This window comes from Apium graveolens, chromosome 4 (assembly GCF_009905375.1).
Source record: "Apium graveolens cultivar Ventura chromosome 4, ASM990537v1, whole genome shotgun sequence".
Lineage (NCBI taxonomy): Eukaryota > Viridiplantae > Streptophyta > Magnoliopsida > Apiales > Apiaceae > Apium > Apium graveolens.
This window is the reverse complement of record NC_133650.1, coordinates 118,832,060-118,850,228: the sequence shown is the minus strand read 5'-3', so window position 1 is coordinate 118,850,228 and position 18,169 is coordinate 118,832,060. Positions and strand designations below refer to the sequence as shown.

At 37.2% G+C, this 18,169-nt stretch overlaps 1 non-coding gene across 1 annotated transcript; it reads left to right on the top strand.

Annotated features, from left to right (window-relative positions):
• The first annotated feature begins 3,253 nt into the window (after positions 1 to 3,253).
• Positions 3,254 to 3,360, top strand: LOC141722632 (small nucleolar RNA R71). Its single transcript, XR_012575642.1, has one exon. It is a non-coding gene; the product is annotated as a small nucleolar RNA R71 (small nucleolar RNA).
• The last annotated feature ends 14,809 nt before the right edge of the window (positions 3,361 to 18,169 follow it).

Sequence of the window (18,169 nt, the reverse complement as noted above, 5' to 3'; positions counted from 1 at the left end):
ATCCTTCTTAGAAACCAGATAGCGAATAGCTGCATGATCAGTGAATACTGTCACTTTCGTACCAAGCAGATAAGATCGAAATTTCTCAAAGCCAAAGACTATAGCCAAAAGCTCCTTCTCAGTAGTGGTGTAGTTCAATTGGGCCCCATTTAAAGTCTTACTCGAATAGTAGACCACATGGAAGAGATTTTTCTTGCGCTGTCCCAGAACTGCACCTACCGCATAATCACTCGCATCACACATCATCTCAAACGGTTCTGTCCAATCTGGTGCTGTAATAACTGGTGCCGTGATCAAAATCTCCTTGAGAGTCTCGAATGCTGCCAAACATTCATCATCAAATTTGAAAGGCACATCTTTCTCAAGTAAATTGCACAACGGCTTAGATATCTTTGAAAAGTCCTTGATGAATCGCCGATAAAAACCCGCATGACCGAGAAAACTACGGATTCCTTTCACCGAATTAGGTGGGGGAAGATTTTCAATGACTCCCACCTTGGCCTTGTCCACCTCCAGACCTTTGCTAGAGACCTTATGCCCAAGGATAATGCCTTCACGCACCATAAAATGACATTTCTCCCAATTAAGCACCAAATTAGTTTCCACGCATCTTTTGAGTACGACGCGCAGATTATTTAAACATTCATCATATGAGTGTCCAAAGACGGAGAAGTCATCCATGAACACTTCGATGTTATTTCCAATCATGTCAGAGAATATAGCCATCATACATCTCTGAAAGGTGGCCGGGGCGCCACATAACCCAAACGAAACTCTACGAAAAGCAAATGTGCCAAATGGACAAGTGAAGGTAGTCTTTTCCTGATCCTCTGGTGCAATACAAATCTGATTATACCCGGAATAACCATCCAGAAGACAAAAATACTCATGTCCCGCCAATCTGTCAAGCATTTGATCAATAAATGGAAGAGGGAAGTGATCCTTTCTTGTGGCTTTGTTCAATTTCCTATAATCCATGCATACTCTCCATCCTGTAACTGTTCGAGTAGGGATGAGCTCATTCTTTTCATTTGCGACCACAGTGATACCTCCTTTCTTAGGAACACATTGTACAGGGCTCACCCACGAGCTGTCAGAAATAGGATAAATGATGCCTGCATCTAGCCATTTCAGAATTTCTTTCTTCACCACCTCCTTCATGATGGGATTCAGTCTTCGTTGCTGTTCCACAGTTGGCTTACTTCCTTCCTCTAGCAGAATTTTATGCATACAATATGAAGGACTTATCCTCTTGATGTCTGCTATGGTCCATCCTATAGCCGATCTGAATTCTCTCAAAATCCTTAAGAGCTTGTCTTCCTCACTACCTGAAAGGTCAGCTGAAATAATAACAGGTAACGTAGATGAATCACCTAAAAAAGCATACCTCAAGTGGTCAGGTAATGGTTTGAGCTCTAAGGTAGGTGCTTCCTCTATTGATGGTTTGAGCTTCCCTTCAGCGTTCTTGAGGTCAGAAGTACCAAGAGATTCAAATGGTATATCCAGCTTTCGCTTCCAGGGAGAAGCGTTCAGATATTGTAATTGCTCGTTGCTATCTTCATCATCACTGTCAAATTCCCCCACTAAGGCCTTTTCCAATGCATCAGACATTAGCATGTGCTCGAGTTCCGAAGTAACTGTGGAATCAATCACATCCACTTTTAAGCACTCCTCATCTTTTGTAGGGAATTTCATTGCCTTGAATACGTTGAAGGTCACATCCTGGTCTTGGACTCACATAGTAAGTTCACCTTTTTGCACATCTATCAAGGTACGGCCAGTAGCCAAGAAAGGCCTCCCCAAGATTATGGGAATCTTCTTATCTTCCTCAAAATCCAGAATAACAAAATCTGCAGGAAAGAAGAGCTTATCCACCTTGACGAGCACATCCTCAACTATGCCCCTTGGGTAAGTAATGGAACGGTCAGCCAATTGTAGCGACATGTATGTGGGTTTTGGATCAGGCAGATCCAGCTTTTTAAAGATCGACAAGGGCATCATATTAATGCTTGCTCCCAAATCATAAAGGCACTTGTCAAAAGTTAAATTGCCAATGGTGCAAGGAATGGTGAAGCTTCCTGGATCTTTCAGTTTTGGTGGTAACTTTTGCTGCAGAACAGCGCTGCATTCTTCCGTGAGAGCAACGGTTTCAAGGTCATCCAGTTTCACCTTCCTTGAAAGAATAGTCTTCATAAACTTCGCATAACTAGGCATTTGTTCCAGAGCCTCAGCGAAAGGTATATTGATGTGAAGTTTCTTGAACACCTCCAGAAACTTCCTGAACTGTCTATCCAGCTTTTGTTGCTGCAATCTCTTAGGAAAAGGTGGTGGAGGATAGAGCTGTTTCTCCCCTGTATTAGCCTCAGGCAGAGTGTGTTCAACAGTAGTCTTCCTTGGTTCCGCCGCTTTCTCCTTTTGCTTAAATTCTTCATCTCTAACTTCAGCTTCGACTTCTTTTGCCTTTTCAGCATCAGCTACTTTTCCAGACCTTAAGGTAATAGCCTTGACTTGCTCTTTAGCTTCCTTCCTGCCTGGTACTTCCGTGTCACTGGGAAGAGTGCCAGGTTGACGATTGAGCACTGCATTGGCTAATTGACCGATTTGATTTTCCAAGGTCTTGATAGAAACCGCCTGACTCTTGCACAACAACTTAAGTTCCTCAAAATCAGCACTAGTAGGTGCAGCTGCACTTCCCTGTTGAGGATATGATTGCCTTGTAGCATACTGCTGTGGTTGCTGGAATCCAGGTGGGTTAAACTGTTTACTTACTCCTTGCTGATATGGTGGCTGAATAGCATTCTGATTATTCCCCCAGCTGAAATTTGGATGATTTCTGTTGTTAGGATGATAGGTCGCTGGCACAGGCTGCTGTTGTTGCTGATAATTATTCACATACTGAACAGATTCGTTGACAAGAGAACACTGATCCGTAGCATGAGAACCTGCACAAAGCTCACAAACCATAGCTATTTGATTAACTCCATACATAGCCAAAGAATCAACCTTCATTGATAGCGCTTGGAGCTGGGCTGCAATAGCGGTGGCTGCATCAACTTCTAGAATACCTGCTACCTTGCCTGATGTCATCCTCTGAGTTGGGTTCTGATGCTCATTTGCAGCCATCGTCTCGATAAGATTATACGCCTCAGTATAGCTTTTAGCCCATAAGGCGCCTCCAGCTGCTGCATCGAGCATGGGCCGAGATTGGGCCCCCAAACCATTATAAAAACCAGTGATTACCATCCAATCCGGCATTCCATGATGTGGACATTTTCTCAACATTTCCTTCTAGCGTTCCCAAGCCTCGCACATAGATTCTGTAGGTTGTTGCGCAAACTGAGTAAGAGCACTCCTCATAGCAGCAGTCTTTGCCATTGGATAAAACTTCACCAGAAACTTTTGTGCAAGATCTTGCCACGTAGTGATGGACCTAGCTGGTTCAGAATGTAACCAGTCTTTAGCCTTATCCCTCAGTGAGAATGGGAAAAGCCTCAACTTGATAGCCTCATCAGTCACGCCATTATACTTAAAAGTGCTGCAGATCTCGACAAAATTCCTTATGCGCATGTTGGGGTCTTCAGTTGCCGCTCCTCCAAAAGAAACAGAATTCTGCACCATCTGAATAGTGCCCGGCTTGATTTCAAAGGTGTTAGCTTGAATAGCCGGATGAAGGATGCTTGACTGAATATCATCAATTTTAGGCCGAGAAAAATCCATAAGAGCTGGATCAGCTTGAACAATACGATCTCCCATGTTTACTGGTTCTTTCTGCTCAGTTCCTGAATCCGAATCCTCAAAATCTAACTTCTCCGGTGTATCAAGAACTTCGTCTTTCTCCTCAGCTGTATCTAAGGTCCTCTTGCGAGCACGAGAACGAGTTTGTATAAACGTTTGCTAAAGTACCTGAAACACAACCGAAAAGAGTAATTAACTACTACGTCCTAATCACTGAGTCCTAATGACCAATGATGGTAAGTACATAAACTAAACAAATACGCCGAGTCCCCAGCAGCGGCGCCAAAAACTTGTTAGGGCGAAATCACGCACTAATATTCACGCAAGTATACGCGTTCGCAAGTAATATAGAATACTTTCTAGTTCGTTCCCTCAGAGACTCAGACTAATTTATTGTCTAATTTAACTCACTCACCAATGTATGACTACTTCTCAATCTTAAGATAATAACACTTAAAATTGTTGATTAAATATTAACTATAATTAACTACTTAATTAACCACTTAACTAACACTTCAATTTATCAATAATAAAACACTCATGAGATCACAACTTCATTATTACTTCCTTCTATAGCCATAGTTATTACCTTTAGCATGTGACAGTGATGATATTAATCGAATAACACAAAACTGATAAAAGCCAACTTTCATTGTACTAATACCATTCTACCAAACATCCACAATTAAGATAGAAGTTGAATAGTCATCAATTATGTTGAGTTCCTATATGTCTACAGAAATTGACAACATAACGATTTAAGCACAAGTTATCCCTTTTTGATTACATAGGGCAAATAAAACTGTTAGAGTTACCCACTAATCATGCACAATGTACATGAACCTATGCTAGCATGGCAAGTTCTAAATCTCAAGATCCACCGTCGCTTCACAAGAGATTAACACCCTATCTTATATGTTCGCGACGCACATAAGACGAATACGCACAACCAATACTAGATATCATGCAATCATCACATACTAAAGTATTAAACAATTAACTAAAGAATTCCATAATAAATCCGTTGCAACCCCATGATCACGATTAGCCCATAATAGAACTTATCGCCATCATGGGTTCATATGAAATCATGATAAACAAACACAAGAAAATAATAACTAAACTGATTATATTAAAACAGAGTACGTCACAAGAGTAAATAAGTCAAAGCAAGAAAACTAGCATCCAACGTTAGAACGAAATAAGAATCACAAGAATATATGCTTCCTCTTCGTTGCTGTGTGCTAAATCGGTCTTCTTCCTTATCTCCTTCGCTTCTTGCGCAAAACACAATCTAAAACATAATCTCCTCTTAATACTCTGTGAAAAACGTCTCAAATATACCTATATAATAGTCCCATAAAACTCAGATTACATAGAAGTTGGAAGCCAAACAGAAGTAGAAGTCTAAAATAATATATCTTTTTCCCCGACCCTGCGCGGCCGCTCAGCATTTCTGCGCGGGCGCGCAAGGCTGTTGCGCGGCCGCTCAGCATTGCTGCGCGGGCGCGCAGGACCCTTCTGGAAAAATTCCATGTTTGCTCCGTTTCTTCACCGTAATCTGCCCGTTCTTTTCCTCTCGCAATGGTGAACATATGCCAAGGCTTATTCTTGATGATTCCTCCTCCGAAATGTAACTAATACCCTGAAATGCATAAACACTAGAAAAACGCATCAAATACACAAAATACTTGACTTCAAGACACCAATTTAAGCCATTTTAAGACGTTCTAAGTGGTATAAAATGCCACTTATCAGATACACAACATGTTCATCATTATGTGCATCACTAGCAGGTTCAGTAGGCATAGGTGAGTCAATCACGTATTCCAGCTTCTCAATCCTGAGAACAATTCTCAAGTTTCGAAGCCAGTCAGTATAATTAGGACCAGTCAATTTGTGAGCATCCAGTATGCTCCTAAGTGATAGTGCAGAAGACATAATGTATATTGTAAACCTATAAATGATAAACACATAACAACACTTAGCAAATATTCGATTTCATTTTAAAACACTATATGAATCGGGTCTTTATTCATAAGTGGCTCCCACTAGTTTATCTAATTTATTCAACCCCCTACGTGAAAAATTAAGCATTCATAATGCTAGTGGGAATAGCGATCCTACATTCCATTACACAACCCCGGCTGTGGCACGAACCGCCATGTAATGTTCAATAGGCAGACAACTCTTGTCAATTACATCTTATGTTATTCCCTAATCAAACTTTAGCCTCTTGAATAATTGAGTCTCGGCTGTGGCACGACAAACTCAATATTCTAAGTCAAGTCTGACCCAACATTCCGTACAGTTGAATCAGTCCCCAAAGGCCCACGGCTGTGGCACGTACCGACCTTTAGATTCTTATTCAATGTACACATCTCTATGTAATAGACAAGTATTTCTTATTTCGAAAGCAAAGCCCTTGGCTGTAGCACGAACCGACAATGATTCAAAAATAAGAACTACTTTCTATCATGTTGGAAGGCTATGACTGACACAAGCCCGTTGTATCATTGGCCAATTACTACTTGATATTATTTAATTTTAGAGGGATTATATTACGCTACAATCATAATCATATTATAAAGAGATTCTTCCTTTTAAATTAAATATGTCAAATCAATAATCAATAATCAGATGATTCCCAGATCGGGTGGAGCATTGTCAAGAGGCGTCACTTAATAACCCTTTCTTACAGATAGAAATCTGTTGTTGACAGAATCATCCTTTCTCTCATATCGAAAATTCATATTCAATTACGTGTTTCTTAAACACAAGAATCTCATGATTGTATTCATAATATTATTCTTAAGGTTATGAAACAATTTCACTATACTAGGTTGTCTAACAAACGCCTTATGTTCATTTAAGTTCACCTAAATCTATCATCGCATGATAAACTAAGCATATATCACATATATCAACATGAATAAACATCAAGGTAGGCATGTTATATCATCTAGCATATTGGTCTAAGCATTATACATCTCTATGTATCACATGAAGCATTTAAAAGCAGTTAAAACAGTTAAAAACATCTTTAAAACACTTTCGGAAATATAAACAGTTCAAAACTTTTATATAAACTAAAATTGATCACTCCATTAGATCCGTCTCGGAAAAACGAATCCAACAGTATATTGCACGCCTAAAACGGAGTTACGAAACTTCCAGAAAATCAATTTTAATGTAAACAGTCGGGCTGTAACGCATTACAGGAACGCGTTACAAGCCCTGTAACGCATTCCAGTGATGCGTTACAACCCTTAAGCCATTAAAAGGTGTAACGCATTCCGTGAATGCGCCACAGGGAGTAACGCATTCCCGGAATACGCGACACCCCTTTTTTTTTCTTTTGCAGCAGCCGACTGCTGTTCTCGATCGCCGCACAGCCGTCCTTCTCTGTCTTCTTCCGTGCATCACAGATAATAACAGCAGAAAAACAGCAGTACAAACAGATATATTGCAGATATATATATATATATATATACAACTTAATATACATATATATACTTATTTAATTACGAATTTAATTACAAGAACTTCAAAAATTCATAATAAAAATCTATACATCATAAAATTATGAAAAAAAATACCCAGACGATCTACAACACTTGCAAAACCCAGATCAACATTCAAAATTTTTCTGAGAAACGATTTCTCATCAGACAAAATTAATCCATGATTTAACTTGTAAAAATCATAATTAATTCATACAAGCACATAAAATTCTGAAATTTTTACCACAGATCTATATGCATACAACCTATGCTCTGATACCATTGTTGGATTTTAATCGCAACGGAGGCATGGTAAAACACTTTTACACACACAAAATCCAAATAAAAGCCTATAAATCGTGGTAAAAACGTAGGGATCGATTACTAACCTTTAATATGCGATCCAAAAGCAACGATCGGAGATCCTTAGCAGCTGCTCCTCAAACGTGAAGCACTCCACCGGTATCCACCAAGAAAACGACGTTAAGGAGGAGGAGGAGGTGGAGAGAATTTGGTTTTCTAAAACTTTTGGGTTTTTGGGTTCGAATAAAAATAGGGTCTATAATAGTATATTTATAGGAAAAAATTCAGCTGAAATTTTCCCATAAATATTATTATTATTATCCCATTTATTATTCTCATTAATAATTAAAACACCTTTTAATTATTAATCCTTTTTCTAAACACTTTAGAAATAATTCTCTCTCTTGATTTAATTTCCAAAAATTAAATCCTTAATTAATAATATTAAGAACTTTTCTTAATTAATTTATAATCAATTAAATCTCATTTAATCAATTATTAAATTTGCCAATTAATTATTTATTTCATAAATAAATAATTATTAGCCATTATTAATTAATTCCTCCACCATTAAATCATTCTCTTTTTATGGTGTGACCCTGTAGGTTCAATATTAAGCTGGTAGTAGAAATAAATAATAATAAAACTATTTTATCATTATTTATATAAATTCTCTAATTTATTAAATATGATTAATTAATTAATCACATTTATTCTACATCGTGAGGGATACTTCTCAGCATATCGCGACTATCCGGATAATATGAATTCACTGCTTAGAATACCAAGAACCTATTCAGTGAATAGTTACCGTAAAATAAACTGCTTCTACCCTACAATGTCCCGATTAAATACAAGGCATGGATCTCGTGTCAAGCCTATCTAATTCAATCACTTGCTTACCATTTACTATGCTTAGTTCTATGCAAATTAGAAACTCCTTTCTAATTTCATTCACTCTGGCCAGAGATTCCTGAACTAGCATAAGTGGATCAGCCTTGAACATTCGCTTCATTCACTGGAAGGGGTAGATCCTTTATTGATCATACACTATCTTCGTGTACAAATTCCTATACCCAGTAGAGCCCTAATAATTGTCCCTGGAGACTAAGAACTAAACCAAAGCATAGTTCAGTGTACACAAGATGACTATGATGACCTCAAGTCTAAGGATACTTGTACAACTATCACTATGTGAACAACTGCTGACACGTGAGTGAACTCCATCAGTTGTTCAGCTGTGCGAGTCATGTTCAGTGAACTTATTCCATAATAAGCACCTACATACTAGCTATAGTGTCACCACACAAATGTCTATGAGAACAGACATCCTTCATAATGAAGCAAGCATAGTATGTACCAATCTTTGCGGATTATTAATTACCAGTTAGTAATCCTATGACCAGGAACTATTTAAGTTTAGAGTTATCATCTTTTAGGTCTCACTATTATGATCTCATCATAATCCATAAAAAGCTTTACTCTAAACTATGGTATATCTTATTTAAACACTTAAATAGATAGAGCCCATAATAAAAACAAAACAAGTCTTTTATTAATATCAATGAAATCAAAACAGATTACACAGGAAGTTATTCCTAAATCCTAATACATGATTGGACTTAGGACATATTCCTTTCATCTGGAAGATACTTGTAAGCATCAATAGCTCTTACTTCTTCTAGCTCATCCAGATAGAGATATATTACTAAGAATTTCTTAATGTCACATATAAAGAGATGATGTCCCTTGTTGACAGTTGGTTTGGGTTTGGCTAATGCTTTGGATTGAAGTCTAAAAGGCTTGACCTTTTTTATTGCTCTTGACTTTCTTTTCTTTGGTTTGGTTGGGATTGGGATGTTTAGATCAGGAAGAGGTAGGCTTTCCCAATCTATAGGTTCATCTTTAAGAATTATGGGTTCCCCATGAAAATTTATGTCAAGATAAACCTTGAATTCAGCCTGCTCCATTGTGGGCATGGCTATTTGACTTATGGTAGTAGATTGGGTTGGCATATATTCTTCCTTGTCTTCATCAAAATACAGCTTCCTCTTTGGTCTGAATTTCAATCTTGGTTTCTTTGTCTGCTTTGGTTCTTCTTGCTTTTCTTAATTAACTGACTCAACTATCACAGCATGTAATTTAGATTTTGTGGTTGCAGGCTTCTGAGCTTGGTTCTTAGCATCTAAAGCAGCTTGCTTATATTGTTTTTTAAGCCTCGCATTTTCTTCTTTCTTAGCTTCTGCAAACTGTGGATGTCCAGCCACCACACTAATCAATTTTCCATTTCTGTAGATTTTAGCAATTCTTTTCTTCAAGACTGAGTCTTTGGGATCTTTGAAAAAAGAAATAGATCTACCAAGCAGCGTCTTCTTATCAGGCTTGGGGGTTTCATACACTAGGTCCATTAGATTTTTTTCTGAATTCTTTGGATAGTTTCTCTTTGGCTGAAAAATCACATTGGCCTTTGGAGATTTTATTGATGAGGGTTGACCCATTTTCATGTTCCCTAAGCTCATGTCATTGGCTGAAATTGGTCTCAATTGAGAGAAATGAGAGAAGTCTTTGTCTTGTTTCTCAATTAGACCAAAATTCTTCTCAATTTTCTCATCAAGCTTCTTTTATTTTTCTTTAAACTCCAATTCAGTTGCTGCTATCTTGATCAAATCAAAGTTGTCTAGCATTGGTGGCTTTGTGAAAGTAATTGATGGAATTATTACCTTGATGACATTAATGTTGAGCACTTTCTCCCTCTCACTAAATGACTCCCCTTGACTAATTGGAATGATAGAGAATTTCTCCCCCTTTTTGTTAGCATTAAGTTTAGCAGAGTTTGAGGTTTGTACAACCACCAATTTCTGAAGAAGGAGTGTCTATTGAGCTTGATGAAGTTGGATTTGAGTGATAGAAGTTTCTAGGGTCTTTAGCCTAGTGTCCAAAGAGTCCACCTTGCTACTGAGATCAGAGTTTTTCCTGAGTTGCCTGTTGATATCTAACATTACTGTGTCAGGAAGCATAGACTCCAATCTTTCAGTGATATCCTTTTTGACTTGTCCAATCTATGTCTTGATCTCAGACACATCTTGATTTTGCTTGAGAGATTGGATTTGTGCAAGTGAAGAGACTCAAGGTGTGCTTGGAGAAGACTCTTGGTGTTGGCATCTGTAGTAGCTTGAAGAGCTTTCTGAGTCTGATGGATTATATGGAATAGAGTTGATTTGAAGTGGTGCTCAGTGCAGTCTTTGCTAAACATCCATGATGGAGTGTTTGTGCTTGAGCTAGGACCAGCATCTCCCCCTATGTCCAATAAATCCTCTTCATCATCAGAAGCATCCCCAAATGTGCCACTAGAACCTAACTCAAAATCATTACCAACTATAGGTGGAAGTGAGTTGATTGCATCATTGGCCCTTAGCATTGAAGCTGTTGTGTGTACCAAGTTGATAATTCTCTCAGAAGCCTCATTGTCCTGTTCATCCAAAATTTGATAGGCTGGAACAGGGTGAGTAAATGCCTCTATTTTATAAGAAATGGAATCTAAGACAACTTGATATTCTTACTGAAATAGCTGCTTCTTTTCAACCTCACTGACATCCCTTAACTCACTAACAATGGGCTCTTCCCATTCTTCAGTACCTGCATTTCTCTCATTTTATCTCTTTCCTTGCATCAAGGGCTCCCCTTGGCTTCCCACCCTCACACCCTCACCTTCACCTTCTAAGGTGGGACTTCTCTCACTTACTTTTGCCAAGCTAGAAGAAATAGCTTGCAGTTGTTCACTCATTTCCTCTCTTTTTTCTTGAGAGCAACTCAGCCTCTCACTCTGATCAATCCCTTCCCTCAATCCTAGGAGTGATTGTACAACTACTAAATCATCTACACTTGTAACAATAGTTGAGATTTTAAGTTGTTCAGTGACATTCAATGGATGAGAAACTTCCGTCGAGGTAGTAATTGAGAGTTTCAACGGATGACTGTTGTTATGCACATCCGTCGAGATACAATCACTAGTCAACATATGAAGAATATCCGTCGAGATATTAAAAAATGATAGAGTTTGGAGTTGAAAATACTATAAAATCCGTGGTGATTGATTTGAGATTTTGCACATATTTCTCAGTAGAATCAGAAAGGAATGGCAAGTGAGCCAATAAATCATCCAAAATATGATGCTCACTTGCTTGAGATTTTTGCTTCTCCATAAGAGTTAAAGATGGAGAATCAGGAATTGATGTGTGAATCATATCCACATCCAAAGAATTTGTGGGTGAGTTTTGTGTGTGAGGTACTTCTATTGTAAGAGATTTTGGATGTGACACCACATTTACAGGAGCCACATCAAAATGACTTCGAGAAGGTGCTATAACTGAGTCTTTGCTTGTAGTGTGCACAGTGTGTGCACCCTGTGTCTCCCCAAGTATTTTAGATTTCTTCTTTCTTGTGTAAGTTTGGGGTGATTCCATGTCCCTAACCCTTTTGGCCTATGCTCTTGGCTGAGAGATTTGTTCAATAGTTACATCCTTTTTGAGAGGATGCAACTAGTAATGAGCTAGATTCCTTATTAATCACTACAGTTTATTGGGAAACTGCAGTATGCCTAGGCTTGGTTACACACACCTTTCCCTCCTTATCCTTAGGGTTTCTTTAATTTTCACCCTGTTTCTCACCAGGCTCACTTCCCTTCACACTCCCCTCTTGGTTTTTAGTAGATTTTAAAACTAGTTTCTTTTGAGAGAAACTAGAGTGGGTTTTCTATTATTTGGATTTTAGAAATTTTTGATTTTTCTGGTTTTGGTAGGCACCGGATTGGTAATTGTCACAGATGCCATAACCACAGTTGTCTGAAAAAAAACTTGTGGTAGAGAAGTAGCAGAGATAGAAGCGTTTATCTCACTTACCTGAGGCTGCTCCATAATTGGCATGTAGATGAGGTGAACCTCCTTATGGTGATTAGCCCTGTTAAGATAAGCATTAACTCTTCTCTCTTGGACCTATCAATCCAACTTGTTTGTTGGGTTCACAATTGAGAGATCCTCAGAAACAAAGTTAGCTATCATCATAAAGAATCTAGCATAATAGATGTTCTTAGGCCTCTTCTTAATATCTCATAATTTACTCCCTAATCCATACATGACAGAGGTGCTGAAATTAAAATACTTATCACTAAGAAGCATATAGAGCATGTTAACAAGTGAATAAGTTATTTGCTAACTTTACCCGAAAACAATTTAATAAAGGAATCACATAGAAAACTCTATTTTTCCTAAGCCTAGTCTCCTAACTTCACCTAACTTGGTGGCAGTAAGAGCATAACCTATAGAAATAAACATGTTACTCACATATGTGTCTGGTGTGGAGCAAGAGTGTTGTTTTAAGGCAATTTAAAGCATTTTTCAAGAGCATCACAGTTAATACAGTGTTCCTTACCTTAGAGAGAAAAGGTAACGGTTTTATCCTTCGAGTTGAACACAGCGGTAGTTTAAATCTCCTCAACAAATTCACAATAGATGGTTGGAGACTCAAGCATAGCATAACTCAGTTTGCAGCTTTGAATGAAGTCCATCATTTTGTGATAGTCTTCAGATGCAGGAATTTGCTTGTTCACCAAAGCTACGAAGTTGTTCTTTTCATAGACATACCCAGTTTAAGACATGATTTTGACTACAGGTGTCATTGCTGTGATTGAAAGTGGTTGTAGAAAAGGGGGTTTTTACTTTAGAGACGAAGAGAGATTAGAGATAACTTGAGAAAGATAAAAGTAAAAATGAAAATGAAATTGGCTTTTATACTTTCTCAAAAATAAACGGTTAAAAAGTAAAAGTAAAAATAAAGTAGCCAATCAAATTAGCCCAAAATAACCGTTTAAAAATAAAGAAAATTGTCAAAATTCTAATGATTATCCATCAAAGTATACTTACAGGCTGTAAGTAAATTTGACATATAATATCTAGAATTAACGGCTAAGATTGAGAGTAATTCGAAGGATAAGGATTAAAAGTACACAGAATAATATTTGATATTTCAACGGATGATAAAATTCAACAGATATTCATTTTCAACGGATAATGAACATTCGTCGAGATGTAAATTCTGACTTAACCAAAATTTTCATGTATGGCAATAAACATCAAATTTTATTATGGCTGCATTTCAATTTGCTTAGACATCAAAACAAATTAAGAGTAATTAAGCATACCTAACTCACTTACCAACCTAGTAAAGGTGGATTCATCAAGTGGTTTGGTGAAGATGTCTGCAAGTTGCTTCTCACTTGGAACAAAATAAAGTTCCACAGTACCATTCATGACATGCTCTTTAATAAAGTGGTACTTGATGTCAATGTGGTTGGTCCTTGAATGTTGTATTAGATTTTCAGTAATTGTAAAGGCACTTGTGTTATCACAGAAAATAGGAATCTTATTCACCTGTAAACCATAGTCCAACAGTTGATTTTTCATCCATAAAATATGTGCACAACAACTACCAGCAGTAATATATTCAGCCTCAGCTGTAGAAGTAGAGACTGAATTTTGCTTTTTACTAAACCAAGATACTAGCTTATTTCCTAGAAACTGACAAGTTCCTGTGGTAATTTTTCTATAAATTTTAAAACCTGCATAATCTGCATCTGAATAAACAGTTAGATTAAACCAGAATCTCTAGGATACCAAATGCCATGTTTTGGCGTTCCTTTTAGATATCTGAAAATTCTCTTAATAGCTACTACATGAGACTCTTTAGGATCAGCCTGAAATCTAGCACAAAGGCAAGTAGCAAACATTATATCTGGCCTACTGGCTGTTAAATATAAAAGTGAGCCAACCATGCCTCTATAGCTTAAGATATCCACAGACTTTTCAGTAGTGTTTACCTCAAATTTAGTTGTAGTGGCCATGGGAGTTTTTGCAGATGTGCAATCCATTAAGTCAAACTTCTTTAAAAGATCATAAATATATTTGGTTTGACTAATGAATATTCCATCACTAACTTGCTTAACTTGTAAACCAAGAAAGTAAGTTAATTCTCCCATCATACTCATTTCATATTTACTTTGCATCAATTTGGCAAACTTTTTGCAAACTTTTGCATCTGTAGAACCAAATATATTATCATCTACATAAATTTGAACAAGTATACTAAAGCCATTAACATTTCTATAGAATAAAGTTTTATCAACAGTACCTCTTGTGAAATGACTTTCTAAGAGAAACTTTGACACAGTGTCATACCAGGCTCTAGATGCTTGCTTCAGTCCATAAAGTGCTTTCAAAAGATAGTAGACATATTCTGGAAAGTTGGGGTCTTCAAAACCAGGAGGCTAACTAACATAAACTTCCTACTCCAAATCTCCATTCAGAAATGCACTTTTAACATCCATTTGATAGACTTCGAAACTGGCATGGGCTACATAGGCTTGAAAAATTCTGATGGGTACAAGTCTTGTAACATGAGCAAATGTCTCATCAAATTTTATTCCTTCTTGTTGACAGTAGCCCTTAACGACCAATCTAGTTTTTTTCCTAACTATTATGCCATTTTCATCCATCTTGTTTTTGAATACCCACTTGGTGTCAATAGGATTCTTTCCTTTAGGCTTGGGTACTAGCTTCCAAAATTTATTCCTTTCAAATTGGTTTAGCTCTTCCTGCATAGCTAAAATCCAATCAGGATCCAACAGAGCTTCTTCTACCTTTTTAGGTTCTTCCTGAGACAGAAAGTTGTTTTATAGACATTTTTCTTGAGTTGCTTTCCTTGTTTGCACTCTTGAGGATGCATCACCAATAATCACTTTAAATGGGTGATCTCTAGTCCATTTTCTCTGTTGTGGTAGATTAGCTCTAGATGAAGAGGCCTCATAGTTGTCTTGATGTGTGACTGAGTTTTGATTAGAAGAAACTCCCCCTGAGTTTGTGGATCTTTGACTTGAAGTTGGGGTTCTTTCTGATTGTGATCTGTATTGGATTTCAACTCCTATTGATGGCTCAACAGATGTTGATCTTTGCCTTTCGACGGTTGATGCAGACTGTCTTTCAATGGATGATCCACTTGGTCTTTCGATGGATGTTGAATTATGTGCTTCATTAGTTGTAGATTTTTCTGCATTATCCATAGATATTGTTTTTGATCACTTTCATCACCACTATCATCACAAATAATCTCAATATTATCAAATTTGTGGCTTTCATGGAAATCTCCATCATGCAGTCCTTCAATCTTTTTATCATCAAACACAACATGTACAGATTCCATAACAATGTTGGTTCTGAGATTATAGACTCAGTTTGCTTTTCCAACTGGATATCCAACAAAAATGCCTTTATCTACTTTGGCATCAAACTTTCCACGTTTATCAGTTTGATTCCTTAAGATATAGCATTTACCGCCAAAGTTATAAAGAAAGTTTAATGTTGGCTTCATATTCTTAAATAATCGGTAGGGCGTCATGCATTTTGCTTGATTAACCAAAGAAATATTATGAGTATAACATGCAGTATTTATACCTTCTGCCCAAAAGTATATTGGTAACTTTGATTATTCTAGCATTGTTCTGGCAACTTCAATTAGAGAGCTATTCTTTTTTTCCACCACTCCATTCTGTTGTGGGGTTCTTGCTGCTGAAAACTCATGCATGATCCCATTCTCTTCACAAAACAATCTCATCACCAAATTCTTGAACTCGGTTCCATTGTCACTCCTGATTCTTCTAACTTTGAAATCAGGATGATTGTTAACTTGCCTTATGTGATTGATGATGATTTCACTGGCTTCATCTTTGGATTTGAGAAAATATGTCCAAGAGAACTTTGAGAAATCATCCACAATTACTAGGCAGTATCTTTTCTTTGAGATGGATAACACATTGACTGGTCCAAATAAATCCATGTGCAGTAGTTGTAAAGGTTCTTCAATTGTTGAATCAAGCTTCTTTTTGAATGATTCCTTGATCTGCTTTCCCTTTTGACATGCATCACATAATCCATCCTTTGATAATTCCACTTGAGGAATGCCTTTTACCAAATCTTTCCTGACTAGTTCATTCATAGTTTTGAAATTAAGATGGGATAGCTTCTTGTGCCACAACCAACTTTCATCTTGACTTGCCTTGCTAAAGAGACAAGTGAAATATTCTGCATTTGATGAGTTGAAGTCAGCTAGATACACATTTTCTTTTCTCACTCCAGTGAGAACCACTTTGTTGTTTATCTTGTTGGTCACAACATAGGCTTCAAAATTTAATGTTATTGAGTTGCCCTTGTCAAAAAGCTGGCTAATACTCAACAGATTATGCTTGAGTCCATCCACTAGGGAAACTTCCTCAATGATGACATTGTCTTTAGTAATCAAGCCATATCCCACGGTATAACCCTTGCTATCATCTCCAAAAGTGATACTTGGGCCAGCTTTCTCCTTGAACTCAGTGAGTAGGGTAGAATCTCCAGTCATGTGCCTTGAGCACCCACTATCCAAACACCAAAGATTCTTTCTGTTTCCCTGCACACAACAAAATCAAATTAAGTTGATTTTGGTACCCAAGTTACCTTGGGTCCTGTTTTGTTAGCCTTTTTCTTCGATTTCTTAGGCTTGTCCTCATTTGACTTAGGTGTCTGAGATTCATCCTTAGTCAATTGAGTAGATCCTTTAAAACCATTCATCATTACAGAATTATCATGCACAGGTTGGTTAACATGGAAAGGCATATTATGTGCAAACATGTTATTCCAGTAAGGCATGCTAAATGACATTTGTGGCATACTGAATGCAGCATAATAAGGATTTTGTACAAATGGCATATTAGAAAATTATGCATTTAAATTATGTGCTGGCATAACATTCACAGGAATTGTAGGAAGGTTAGGAAATGAAGAAGGTACAGACATGGGTACAGGCATAGCAAGTTTGCAATTAATAGATAAATGATTAACACTACCACATTTCACACAGATTTTTCAAGGTGCATATTTATCAGGTGCGTAGTTATTATGTTTGTTAATTCCTACTTCACATTCCTGTTGTTTTTCCTTTTGATTATGCTTTAACTTTTATTTTCTCCAATCTGTCATTCAATTGCTTAATTGACAGATGCCCTACATTGACTCTCTTGTTCTTTTTCACTTGACTTGTTTCTCTGTGAATAAAGTTCTTGGAAACTGATCCATATTTCTCATTTAATTTAGCTAGCTGGGATTTGCTAACTGGCTTTGTTTCACTCAATGGATGTAGTTCCTTGTCTTTTGATGGATAATTCTTTTGATCATTCGATGGATAACATTCATCATCCATCGAATCTACATCCGTTGAAAGTCCTTCTTCCAAGTTGGAATTCAGTTTCTCCTTGCTCTTTTTCCAAGCTTCATCACAGAAGAATTCTATACCTGGAACTTTAGTAATTTGAGCATGGACATCTCTAGATAATTTCCATGATTACTTCTTGTTATCGTTCAAGTTACTTTCTTAAAATATCCTCTTTTTTTAAAGATTCAGTCAGTTCATCTTTGGCAATCTTGCACTCCATCTTCAGTTTTTCAAACTCAACAAATTGAGTTTCTAACACATTGTTTCTTTCACTTAAAAATAAACTGTTCTCTTTAATTTTAGTGTTCTCTTTAGTGAGAGATTTGAGTGTAACA